The 14,590-nt window shown below is 34.2% G+C and overlaps 1 protein-coding gene and 2 long non-coding RNA genes across 7 annotated transcripts in view; 2 read left to right on the plus strand and 1 right to left on the minus strand.

The window, feature by feature from the left end:
• The window catches only part of LOC117159861 (uncharacterized), a 213,852-nt gene that overhangs the window by 6,382 nt on the left and 192,880 nt on the right, over nucleotides 1–14,590 (minus strand). The window lies entirely within an intron of this gene.
• LOC143302741 (uncharacterized) lies at nucleotides 4,487–5,436 on the plus strand. Its single transcript, XR_013058514.1, has 3 exons — nucleotides 4,487–4,742; nucleotides 4,950–5,120; nucleotides 5,180–5,436. It is a non-coding gene; the product is annotated as an uncharacterized LOC143302741 (long non-coding RNA).
• On the plus strand, nucleotides 6,860–9,371 carry LOC117159871 (uncharacterized). The gene is made up of 3 exons (XR_004464656.2): nucleotides 6,860–7,129; nucleotides 7,919–8,861; nucleotides 9,029–9,371. It is a non-coding gene; the product is annotated as an uncharacterized LOC117159871 (long non-coding RNA).

Genomic DNA, 14,590 nt, shown 5'->3' on the forward strand with positions numbered 1-14,590 from the left:
ATGAAGTCATGAAAAGTGGAAGAAGAAAGTATAGAAATCAATGTATATATCGTTTATACTATATATAGTTAAGGAAGCTATGAAAAGTCAAGGAAAAATTCTCCAGGTTAACGTGTGTCTTATTTGTAGTATATATAGTAAATAGTATTTATAATATTTATAGTATATGTAATTAACGAAGGTAGGAAGAAGAAGAGAGAAAAGTCTACAATAGATATATAGATATATAGAATATATATAGATATATAGATTACGAAGAATCAAAAGTGGAAGGCTACAAGTCGATCGGTTTAAGCAATTTTATTATTATACAGTTAATAGTTAATAGAAAATTCTAAAAGTGAATGGATATCTCACTTATAGCATAAATAACATGTATAATATGTATATAGATAATGAAGTTACGAAGAATCAGAAATGGAAATCTACAAGTCGATCGGTTTATGCAGTTTTATTATTATACAGTTAATAGTTAATATAATATATTTTTAATATTATACAGTTAATGGTTAAAATATATTATATTATATATTATATCGTTAATAGTTGATGAAAGGTAATTTTTAGCTGTATATAAATATATTCTGTATCTCGAACATTAACCCATTTTCCCGCTTTTCGAGCATCTCGATGAAAATGCCTAATAGATGGGAGAAGACTCGATGTTTCTAATTATTTTGTTAATGATAATTCTATCAATAACGAAGTTATTGGTAAACATTTCTTGACCCAATATGAAGATAATTTTCTCTTTTTATTAATGCAATTAGCTTTCGAAATATCGATTTCTTTATTTTTTAAGTTTTAGTTATGTTTCTGTAAGCATGAATAATTTAAAATATTACAGGCACGAACATATTTTAGCACATAAAATTTCTTCACATTATTACATTGTTGAAAGATATTTGCGAATTTACAAGGACATATATTTTGCAAATAGTAAAATCACGGACATCGAAGATATTTTGTCGTTCGAAATATATATAACTTTCAATATTTGGACGAAATATCAGATTCAGAGGAATATTGAAACATTTTATTTATCGTGGATGATAAGAATTCTACCCTACGAAGATTTCAATTCGAAGATAGATGAACAGCCGTCGTAAAAGAGGAATTGAACCGTGTTTCCGCTGACACGTAGATTCTGTACGAAATGTGATCGAAACCGCGTAATAAACAAAGGAAATATAATATATTGATTTTATATATTAATTGTTAAATACAGATATATGTATTGTTTTACAGATTTTATTAAATTTCTAAATAATAATCGCAACTTCTCACGAATATTTCTATAATTCACTATTAATTATATAATTATAATTTGTTAATTCTATAATGTGTTACATTAAACGTTCCTTGCAATTTTTGGGAAACTATCATAACGCTTCATGATACTATCAGATAACAAGAATAATTCGAAAATAACGAAGAATAATAAAAACTCAATTAGTATCTACAGTATGTGCCAGTGAAAATTAATTTCTTTTACACTTATATTATAATTTGAAGAATTAAAAAATGGAAAGAAATAGGCAAAATAAGTAAACAAAAATACAGCTGGAAGATCTAAATAAATTATATCCACCTTAAATAATGTTAAGATTGAAAGGGAAGTGTAAATGTGTTAAAGAATCTTACAAATCTTTAGATCATATATATATACAGGGTGGTTGGTAAAAAAGAAGTTGAAAATATAGAATAAAAATTTTTTTTTTAATTTTTCCATCGAGACGTTATAACGAGCGAAAATTCAAAGTCGATTTTCTCGAAAACAAAGCCTCAAACGAAAAATTTTTATTTTATATTTTTGACTTCTTTTATCGCATAGAATCACCACCTTTCCGCTTGTACCACCAGTTACCAACCACCCTGTATATACAGCTATAACTCTTCTGTAAATGCAGAAATACAGAATTTATTATATAATTTAATCTTTTCTTTTTGCGTGTGTAAGTTTAACGTCACATTGCTTCGCGAGAGACACTCTGTATTCTAGTAGCATTGCATTCGATAATTTAATTGCTTAAATCCTCTAAACCTTCTAGATAATTGCAAATTTGTAGAGCCTGTATCGCATTTTATTCCGAGATTTGCAAGCAATTTCCCAGGCTTTGTTCGTTCGCTTCTAAATGACTGCATCGCTTTAACGCGGTTCTCGGTCTTCCTTAGTCTTATAGCGACGACAAGAATTGGTCTGGCGCTCTATGAAAATCAGTTTTCTTTAAAAGCGAGACGACAATAGCCGCAGAAGAAAACCATTAACAACTGAAAGTCGTTCACGGACAATTGTGCTTTCGAGACAAAGATATTCCATCGAATTATGAAAAAAGTAGGAGTTTGAGAATAAATTCGATCGGTAATTGCATGTCCGTATAAAAATAGCGAAGGCCAAGAGTATAAAATCGACGTATAAAATCGAGCTATGAAAATCCTAAATGAAATTAGAAGAAGCCCTGATATATGTAACTTCTGAAACAGATGACGAAGTGACGAAAAGATGAAGATTACATCACGCGATTGTATCGATAAAAGTATTATTAAAAGGCGATGGAACTTTAATATCTCGAATGATTTATATTGTACGATTTTTTTATATGTATTTATAATATTATAAATATTATACTGTGCTGTTACACGTACGTATTCCAGATTATGATATTAGGTTGTCCGAAAAGTTTCTTTCGTTTCATAAGGTGATAATAGATGAACAACAATTTCTGTTTTATATTATTTTATTAGCGACAGATATAGCAAAAGAGTCAACAAACACCGAAACCCCCTAATCACTCGGCTACTTGATACGACGGACCAGATTCGCAGGCTGAAGAGGCACTACCCGCTAGACCTAAACGCTAGATTCAATTAGTTACCTAAATTAAGTAATATTCACTTATTTATAACACTCACTTATAAATTATACTTATCTACAATAAGTATTAACTTATTATAAATAATCAGCCATGTCACTGTGCCGCGCCAGAAAAATTACTAAAAATTCTCAAAGCGAGAATTGATTGTAATTTTAATAAATAAATAAATAAAAAAAAAAAATTATTTTATTGAATTAGGTATGATCCATTTCGTTCTATTTCTATTATTATGTTCGTGCATAGTTCAATAAACTAATATAAAACAAAAAACATTGTGCGTCTATTATTCCCTTATAAAACGAAAGAAACTTTTCGGACAACCTAATACATTGATCTGGATGAACACGGGCTTGCTCGACCAGGCAGGCGTCATCGATCTCACGACGATGGATAACGCGACGCGACTGTGAGATTCACGTGACAAAGGCCGATGCAGGAAGCACGTGGCCCATCACACGCATTCGAGTTCGATAGCTCGGTTGAATATGCAACGGCGACGCCTTGCAGTTCGCATTCTAGATAGGTCAATATTCTTGCAAGCGCTTTGTGCGGCGCGCTTTTCGCTGATCGTTTATCTTGTAGCGTATGGCATCGCGCTCTAAGCATCCGCAGAACGATGAATATTAATCATCAGCGACGCGTACCGCGGGATATCGATACTGGCAACCTGGTTACTATTCTTTCCCAATGATTTATCGCATGCAACGAGAAATCGGATAACAACCTTGTTGCATACTTGCGATAGCTATCTCATAGATATAAGAAAGATCGATGATTTATCGTTTGCAATTGTTTAGCGTTAATGGAGCGTGCGAATATGTTTCCAAAGCTGGATAAGTATTATTAATAACTATTATTGCCATACGCTTCATCATTCTCGGAAAAGAGTTTAAACAGACAGTTGAACTCTGTTATGTAGAACCAATCTTCAAAATTACGAAAGATTAGTTAAACACACCTGTTATCTAAAAATTTCCAACATATACAACGACCCTTACATTGTAAAATTATTAAAAGTATCGAGCCTTAGTTCCTTTTTGGTTGTATAGTTACTTTGCAGGAAGCTTGCAAACCACGTGATCGCCAATAATAATCGTTCAATGCTTTTGAAATGGTAAATATTGTTATAATAACAATATATAACGTTTTATTAAATACAAAATTTATATAGAACATAATAACTTATTAAGTATTAACTAATAAAGTATTAACGAACACCGCTCTATTCTCTTACACATCTCAAACAGGAATGAATTTGTATATTGCACACTTATTCGTTCAATACATACGCGATGCGTTCGTCTCATGGCGTTTTCCTTTCGTCTTGCTCTCTTTCATTCCTCGCTCGTACAATACAGATGTACACACATCTATTTTCTAACAAATCTAAAGAAAGTTACTCGCGACAAATGTCCTAACATTATGGACGCTTCTATTTAGCGATATTATTGAGATATGTGTACTTTTGTGTGCTACACTGGATTAGCCGCGTGAAGTGACACACATATATGAGTATGAGTGTGTGGAAGTATGTGCGTGCGCAGCGTCTCGTAAAACAGAAGAATGCAATGTTTCGTACGTATGGTGGCAGAAAAAGATGGCGTGAGAAAAGGAGTGCTGAGACGCGTACAATGTTTATCTATCTAGTGTCTTGTAAATCACATATTATATAAATATGAAACTATTTTAATATCATTTCTACATGTAATGTGAGTGTTCCTATACATTTATTTCAGCGACTAAGATCCACGATTCTCAACAGATATTATGGCCGAATGGCAAATTCGTGTCAGAGGAGAAACTTAACCTTTCGCACTCGAGGACTTCTTTGGTCGAACGTAGCAGCTACTTTGGATGATTTAGCGTGTACGTGACGCGTGTATCACAGTTAACGTAAAATTTTATATACAAATTAACTTACAAAAGTATCATATTCCAATAGTTCATCTCTATTTACATCTTTGAGAATATGATCTTGTGATATTAATTTCTGTATTTTATTTTTTGTACGATAATTTATGAAGCATTCGCTAAGATGCATTCTTGAATATAATTGATCTCATTTTTCAACAGTTTAAAACCAAGTTCATTTTTATTTGAGCTAATTTCACTTCTGAAAATCATTTTTTGAGGATTTCTAAACTATAATACTTTCTCCATGATTCGGACGGATATGGGATAAAATATTTTATCTCCATTTTTAAAGTCTAACACTTTACACTTCTTAACAAAGAACATAAAGAGGTAAGCAACCAATTTACGAACCAATGTTGCACTCATTAATTGGAGATGTCGAAATCTAGCATAAAGAGACTGTCACCTCTGAAGTGCAACACCGCCTCTCAAGTGCAAAGGGTTAAAAATTTACGAGAAACGACGCATCTCGTTCCAGCAGATTGTGTACATTTCTACGATAATTTCAATTAGCGACAGTAGGATTGTTAGAGTTGCAAATGGCTTCAACGTAGAACGCCTTGATTTTGATGCGGATAATAATCGAATTTTCTGAATAATACCAATCCACAAAAAGTAAGCAATATTTAAAATAATATTAACTACGTTACACGCTGTTTAATCAGCCACGGAAAAAGAAAAAAATATTGCGAAACAAAGAGCAGAAATAAAATACACTCGATATAGGCGAAGCTGAATTGTGTTGAAAATCAAAATGTTTAAACTAACTTTTCTCGGTTTTAGGTCATTATAGGTAGGTAGGTTTCTGCGCAAAAGAGTCCAATTATCCATTATATGAACAAGTCTCAACATTCGGTGGAATAGTTTTCAACGCCTATTTAATATGCTAATTCTTCAGTACACTAATTCTTTACTAAATATACAAGCTATTTGCAAAATTTTAGTACAAGCGGAAAGAAGCTTCCGAAGATTATCTCCATTTAAAAAAAGCTGAATTTGAATATTCGTTAAGAACGTACTCATCTCCTGCCCACAAAGCTCCACAATTTTCGGAACACCTTGTACATATTCAAACGTTAAATTTCACAAATTCAAGTTAAAACGTCTTCTAAACTAAAATAACTTTTCCACACAAATAAGTTAACTTCTTTTTTGTAGAAAATACCTATATGAATTATACGATTCCATTAAAAAAAGGAAAAGCGTGTCACCTTCGTATGACCTCTACTTGGCTGTCTACAAAAAAGCTAATTACACCGGATTATGTCTGCTCCGATACCATACAACCTCTGTTCGTAACATCTTCTCGTATTTTCGATACTTAGAGAAGTAATCGCGTGTGTGTACTTAAAAAAAACATACCGTGTATAAAAGTTTCCTAAGTGGCGATTTTCTAAGTTTTCCGTATAGTAGCCACTGTGCGTAACATCCGTAAAAATGCGATTAATTCCTATCGAGCGACACGTGCGATTTCGCTACCAGGATATTGGAAAATTTTCTTTTATTCGAAACGAATTTGACAGTCGAAAATCGAGCAGCTTTGACGGTTAACGAGAATATCGTTTACGCAGCTATACAGTTAATCGCGATAACGTTGTTATCACATTTATATCGTATTGCTGCGTCGTTTAGGATGGCGCTGTTGATTTTCACGTATAATATCGTCAGGGGCGTGTAATGCAGCGCGTTAGGTTACGTAGATGCATTTGACGAGTCCCCCAGTCCAATTAAGTATTCAATTTCGCCTATCGATTTCAATTTCTCATCCCTCGCCCTCGACGACGATGTGACTCGGCCGTCGCCTTCACTTTCCCGTCGAAATAATCGTCGTCGGCTGGACGAAAAAGAAATTTCATCGCGGTCTATCGAAGTATCGTTGAAACGTAAAACGTAAAGTCGTCCGTTCTTTGTTGTTTGCTTTCGTTGCGGTTTCTTTGGCGCTTCAGAGATAATTGAGAGATAGTGGAACGAGAATATCGTGGAAACTCGACAATTGTCTTGGTAGATTAGCTTTGTTCTCGCTGACAAAACCTTTCTCGCAGAAAAGGAATATATACTTATTCGTTTCCTTATGATTTATATTTTTTATATTATTGATTTATATTATTGATAGTAATATTTGGTACACGAAATCATCACTTATATTTTTCTAGGGAAGCTGGTGCATATGCAATTGAAGAGTCATTTAGATTAGTCATAAGATTGATAAATCGCTAGCAAAATTGTGAGATGCTAAGAAATATGTAAAATCAGTTCTCAGTCCCGAGGCCTCCGAGTCCTCAGTTCTAAGAAAATATTTTCCAAAAAGAAGCAGCGACTGATCAACTTTATCAATATAGGTAAGGCGCCACTAAAATATAGTTATCACGTTATACACGTAGGAAATCATTAGGTCGCTACGTACATTCTGTCTACCTCTTCCTTTTCCTTTTGCAAATACAAAAGCATCCGCGATATCGTTATAAATAATAAGCGAAAATACGTGATAAATATTTGAAATCAGCATAAAGTATTTTGAAAAATCAAATTCGTAGGAGATTCAGTGGATAAAATTAATTTTACGAATTTATGTTATATATAATTCGTGGATGCTTTGGTGGATAAAATTAATGTTAAGAATTTATGTTATAATACGATATATAATATATTTCTAATATAAATTTCTACATATATTACATATAATATAATTCTAATATTAATCTGTATTTGTACACTGATCCCTCAACTGGTACACTCAATCGCATTACGTTTAATGACATCACTAGTAAGTCATTGTATGTGTACGTTTTTTTTCTTTTGTACTGACAAACTTTATTTGCATTTTCACTTTCATTCGCGTAAATTGAAGGACGGGTGTGTATATCCCGGTTGAGATGAATTATTCTTCTCTACAATATTTACGTTTAACATTTACATACACAATATTTACATTAATAGCAGTAAAACATTAGCACTAAAATACACACGGCCATGTCATATTGATACTGTCTATATCTCGGTGTTTCCCAAATTAGACAATTAATCATTCCATAAAATATCTGCAAAAATTTCATTCGAAAAACACGTTAACGTACGCGTACTCGAATTACGAGATTCTTTTTGCAAGGAGATTGGTCATACTGTTGTAGAAAAATAGCAGCTGGAAAACAGGATAACAATACCCAACATTTCTACGCGTTCACAATGTCGAAGAGAAACTGGTACTGTTGTTGGTAACATGCTCCTCTGCTTCACCTAAACCCTTTTCATTCTTTTTACGAAGCTGTATGGGATCGAGGGTACATTCAAATAGAAAGTTTAACACACACGAGTAGTTGACAGTAAACGTTGACGAAGCCGCAGTTACTATTAGCCACGATCATGTCGATAGCCAAGGGATACAGTGAATGGATGCAGCTTTGCTTGCGTGCACGATAAAGCACAAGAGGTATATTAGTAGATTTTGAACAGTATCAGTGTACTATATCAGTGCGGAATACAATTCTGAATAAATAACGAAGTACGAGCACTTGTACTACGCTGCATTCACTGTACCATCGATACAGCTTTTGTGTTTGTTATATACACGGAAATCATTATGTCTTGGAAATGAACGCTCGAAATAAGATTCTGAACGCTGGCGAAGTTTATTGATTCGTACGCTGAACATGTACTACGCGTACAGTGCTGTGAATAATTGCAGACTCAAACGTATTTTCCGCATTATTTCTTCGATATTTCCAAGAAACCATTGTTCATGTCTGAATATTGTTCAGTGAAGTTGTGTTTGTAAAGGGTAGATTGAACGCTATGGGATACGAAGCAATGGTACATGGCGAATTATTGTCTTTCATTGGCGAAATAAGAGACAAAAGACAATTTTTCAGCGAGACTGGAGCGACTTTGAAGCTTTCAAAATTTCCGGATAGAATACGAAAGTTTACAATCAGAGGAAGCTAGCTGTGAAAAATATCGCGCAACTTGGGCGGATATTCGAAACGGAACTTTAAATAAGTTAGCGGATAGCGTGCTTGGCAGATTAGTAAAAGTAATTAAAAATAAAGGAAAATCCACTAAATATTGAATGAGAAGGTAACGAAATTAACATTGAGTTTATATGTGTTCAGAACGAGAAATACAATTTTAGAAGAAAATTTAACTGTTTGCTGTATCTTCTGTTTTCTTTTATATTGTAATATGAAATTATATAAGTGATTTCAGCGATTTTTGTTTTAATATTACAACAAACTTCAAAATAGGGCTGTGTTTATAATCAGTCGCTGTACATCGAACACAAATGCGTTCCTCATCCACAACATTACAAACAAATTGTTCAGAGCAAACCTGCCAAGGATCCACAGGAACCTATAAGGAATCATCATACATAAAAGATGGATTTTTCATAACAAAAACGCGAAGGATATAAGCAAAACGTACATCACGTGTCTAAGAATTATCTACTAGATAAAAAAATGAATAACCTAAATTCTTCAGCGAAATTGAAAATTTATTAAAAAGGAAATACAGCCAGTTTTTCGGTCAAAATATACGCCGTTGTTTTCTATAATTTCAAGTCATGTTACCATTTTAATGAAGTCCATCGTGGAGAAATGTCGCGTCTACGGCAAGTGCCAATCGTCGTCGAGTCATATTTGTGTTTCATCTACTAATTGGAAGTGGATATTGGATAACGCGTGTTGCATCGATCAGAAATAATCTAATAATCCAAAGGAGGAAAATGTCTAGCGAACATACTGGCTGCTGCAACGTTTTGCAGCCAAGATTTGTCGTGATGTCTTTTGTGGCAGAAGCACTCGGAAGAAGTTGTCACGCAGTAATTTCACAGAACGTTTTGCTTTGTCAATACGCTGTCGATTGGATTCTGTTTAACTCTTTGAGCGCTGCGTTGTCCGACGTTAAGCGTGCGCCGTGGGCTGCGTATTTTTTACAGAACAGCGTAAGTTGAGCAGACTAAATTTTCATTGCAAAATATTAGGTCATCCCATAAGTTCGTGCCGTTTTTCGAGCGGTTATATATGTTATTTTTTTTAAACACCTATGAATCGTTGTCTTAGGTATTTTCAGAACATTTGACATCTCTTGAACTGTCAAACTTCGTGATTTTTCAACAAGATCCCGAATTTTATCTTCTTCTGTCTGAGGAGGACGCCCGGAGCGTTCCTCGTCTTCTAAACAGAAATTCCCAGCTCTAAAACGTTGGAACCACTTCCTACAGGTGCCAGATGAAAGCGCATTTTCTCCGTAAACAGCACATATGTTTTTCGTGGCAATTGTTGCAGAACTTCTTTTCCGAAATTCATATAACACGAGATGTCGGAAATGGATACGCATTTCACTCGTGATTTTTTACTGTTAGAAGTCACTGTGTTCGCTATATTACGATCTTATACTCACGAAAATCTGCTCTAGCCTGTTCTCGATAAGCTAAGCTCAAGTGCATTGGTCCCTTATCGCCGTATGTTTATAAATCGACACATGAAATGTATACACAAAAGTCGGCACGAACTTATGGGATGACCTAATATATCGATTGTAACTAAAATAAATTATCTAGTGAGCTCAAAAGCTTTAATAACCATTTATTTCATTAAGCAATAATAACATGAACGATATAAAAGTTTGAAATTATATCTTTTAAATTGAAAATTTAATAATTTTGTATTGTATGGTAAATATCAAAGCAGGGTTCAATACATAAACCAATGTTACATTTTTTTGCATTCGTAACACGAATCAGTCCTGCGATTATGTTTAGTGCAAACAGCGCATCTTTGTCGTGAAGAATGTTTATTATTTTCTTTAGTTATGCAGATGTAGGGAAATGCCTCTCCATTAACCGAAATGGAAGGTCGTCCAAATGAACTCTTCCTCTTTTAGCCTTCACTCTGTGTGGTGGGTACTTTTGCAAAATATCTTTTATGAGAAGCAGATGAAAATTTTCAAGTATTCCAGTTTTATTATTAGCATTTTTCTAAAGAATATATGCACTATATATAGCAAGGTCTAAGAGGAGGACAAAATATTTTTTATAACCATTTTGTGCTTTTTCAAAAGCAGTGAAGTGAAATCAAAATCATATTGATTTTATCAACTGCGTCCATCAAGGCACTGTAGTCTGCTACACACTTTGGTTTTCGCTTTGTTTTGCCAGTTTGATAATTAATATCTTTTGTTTCAACGAAATCATCAGAATGTGAGGTGGATAACATCCATACGTTTTTTATGTCACGCTTATAGCGCTTAAAGGGTTGTAGCGGCACATGAGTAGAGGACAATTCAAATCATATTGTTGTTTTGTCTCGGAGTTAGCGAATACGTTTGTACGAACGTCTCTCGACATTATTTACATCTATTAATTTATTTAATTATTTTAAATATATTTGAGAGGTTGCAACAGCAAGTTCTCGTTATCCTATATTATAATCCTCTACAAGTCCTCTACAGGATTAAAGATATTTTTCCACGATCCAAATCATTCAGATCGAAGCGCCTTAAAGTTACAGAAAGCAACGACAAACATATACCTTGATCGAACAACTTGCGATATTTTTCTGTTAACAAGCTTTGAATTTTACTTTGAAATATTTGTATCGCTCATTTATATCATTGATTTTTCTCTAACGATTTTATTTCTTCCCTTAACATTTCCTACCTTTCATTAATAATTTACTGGAGCGCTGTTACATTGCCGAGAAAAATACTGTTTGTTACGCCACGAGGCTTACCACAGACTGTATTTTCTAACCGTCGCTCGCGGTCCTACAGCGTCGCAGGCAGACCTTCTTATCTGCCCACCGGATCATATACAATGTATCGACGAGAGCATAGTTGTCGCCAAGCAGCGAGCTCTAGAAACTTCGATTTTTGACCGTTACGTTTTTCACACAAGAGGCATACGTGATCATAGGCGCGAGCGGTGGCGTGACCCGAGCATAGTGGGGGTCGTCTTCCAAATGAGACAAAGGAATAATCGAAGGGCGTTCAGTTCCTTCTGACGAGTCTAACGTGACACTTCGACAAATCTGACGAGCAAACGAATTTATCTAGAGATATCGCAAAGTCGAGTCAAATTTCTGTAACATATTCATCATATTATTGTAAAATATATTATTCTATGTTAACCTGTTAATACAGTGTTACATTCATTAAACCACCTCTGTTATCTTAACCGAAACAGGGGAACGACTATTTCGCGGCGTCGATTAACATAATCGTAGCGAGAATTTACGCCTCTCGCTGACGCGTTTTCCTAGCGACCGCGTCTCTCCGCGAACGGTCGTAACACTTATAAGTAAATAACAAATAGTAATAATTCTATATGAAGTAATACCAATAGTAATAACAAGATAAATAAACCAACACTGGAGTGTTAGCAGAATAAATTCAGCGTCAAATCAAATCTCGCAATTCGGAGAAATTGTTCTTATTCGGACTGACAATATTCGAGATCCAAATATTCGACATTTCAACTGCAACCAAAAGTCAATGCAAATGGCTGTAAGGTTAACGCATGCAAATTAATTCTACAATCATGAACATTCGATGCATCCTAATTTCCTTCCACCTTACTTCGTATAACAATAGTCTTCGCTTTGGTCCATCTTCAAAATACATAGTCTTCGGTATACCAGATATCAATCTGGTTTCTTCGTACTTTCTTTCGATTCGCTGTTACTTTTTTCTTTTTTCGAACGTGCGCGTATCAGATTCGTTAAAATTTCCGATCCTAGGTCAATGATTTTTCATTTATCGCATACTCTTTCTATATACCGTTTTCTAGTATCCACTCGCAGCGAACTGTGTTTGCTGCGTTACGGTATAGTGATTTATTTACGGTGCATCGATAATGCTGGAAAAAGGAACATCAGGCGAATATATAAGAGCGAGTATGCGTCTCGCTTCGCTTCGATGGCTTTCGTATTTTTCCTCTGTTATTACGGACCACTTCACTCTAATCGAAGCCTTATTTCGTAGCGAACAATACGCGGAATATAAAACCGCGGGTGCAGAACACGATGCATGTGTTGAGGAAAATATTAGGTTGGTATGATCACTAGTTCCTACATGCAAAGTTGGTACGACTTCTAACGACGCTCTTTTGTTTTGGCGTCCGCCATGTGTTAATTATCTGAGTGTATCCGGTGTGTTTATATGGCTGTTGATGAAATACAGAATATAAAAACTGAATCTGTGCGAATCAATTAATTATCGAACTCCAAAACCTATTTAATAGCAGCATGGAATGGATATTGTACAGATCGTTTCAAAGAGTAGATATGGCTATAGTTTATAGACGAATATGAATATGCTATGTACGTATTTATGCGTCAGGTTGCCTTGTAAATTGATGTAGATTCTGCTGCTCTTGTTAAAAGTACACGAATCGTAAGGAATGTTCTATGCAGGTAGAATTTAGAAGAATTTCATTTGCTACTCGCGTGACAAGAAATTGTACGAAAATCTAATGGCTGGTAAGATTTGGATTTATCGTAACAAGAAGCGTGAACAAATTGAGAGTTTTGTTATTGTTAAAGATATGCTCGCCAGGGACTGACACGTGTGTCCAAGAATGAACTTTTTTATTTAATTTAATCTATAGCAGATATCGTAAGATGTACGTAAGAGATGTAGGTAAGTTCTCAAACATCTGCGTTACTATTTTATGATAGATATAATCACAGCTGATACAATAAAAACGTATAAAATTACGCGATTTACTTTTACTGGTAGGATTCATTTTTTAGTAATCATTCCTAGAAATTAAAGTTCAGAAACCAGACAGTTTTACGATGTACACAGTTTCGTACGTATCGTAAAACTGGTTACATTTTTAACACTGATCAGTCTTCATACAAACACACAACAAATACGGTATACAGTATATAAATAACAATAAACATAAATAAAATAAAAATAACAGATAAAATGAATAAATAGAAGTGAAAAAATATATGTTTCAATGTAAAGCAATTATATTGTTCGTGCTAGTAAGTAAATATCATATGTAAAGTATTCTATCTAAAAAACCGACATCTTCCTTTCTAGCACATGCAGATGGACGGCTTGGTGTGTGATTACCGACAATCATTTCGCCGACAAAATTTACATCGACACCAGTTTGACTGACACCAGTTTCACCCACATTGTTTATTCGCCGACATGTACAAATCACCGATAATGTTTTCGTCGCGTTCGTTTCACCGGCACAGAATTTTAATTTATATACAGGGTGTTCACTGTTCACGTTGTTAGATCGTTTTTCTCGTAAACGATAAGAGGAATGAATGAATGGTTCAAAACGAACAACATATTCACAGTATTTTTTTCGCAAGCGTAAAGATCTGTGTGCGTTTTGCATACGTCGAATCCTCTCGTCATTTTATGAAAAAACCTACAGTGTTGCGGATATTTGTAGACTGAAACACATTTTCTGCGTTGTTGCTTCAAGACTGATAGAGGAAATAAGAGACAAAGTGGAAACTTACAAGAAAATTAACACTGAGTTTACACTTTTTCACAGTCAAAGATTCAGTCTCGCTATCGTGAAAAATCTAAAAATGGACTTGAGTTTATAATTATTCACGACACTGTATGTATTAGAGAAATATTGACTGCGATCGATTAGTTTGGAAGATGTTTTCACTCCAATTTTGTCGCATACCATATGAAAAAGAAGGAAAGACGAAGTACTTTTGTATTTATGTTTCCTTTGTCTTACATACACATAAATTTTACAAAATTGAAAATACAAAAAAGAGAAAGAGAAAATTCTACAAAGTTAAAATATCAAAATTAAACCG

The sequence above is a fragment of the Bombus vancouverensis genome, chromosome 5 (genome assembly GCF_051014615.1).
Source record: "Bombus vancouverensis nearcticus chromosome 5, iyBomVanc1_principal, whole genome shotgun sequence".
In the NCBI taxonomy this organism is placed as follows: domain Eukaryota; kingdom Metazoa; phylum Arthropoda; class Insecta; order Hymenoptera; family Apidae; genus Bombus; species Bombus vancouverensis.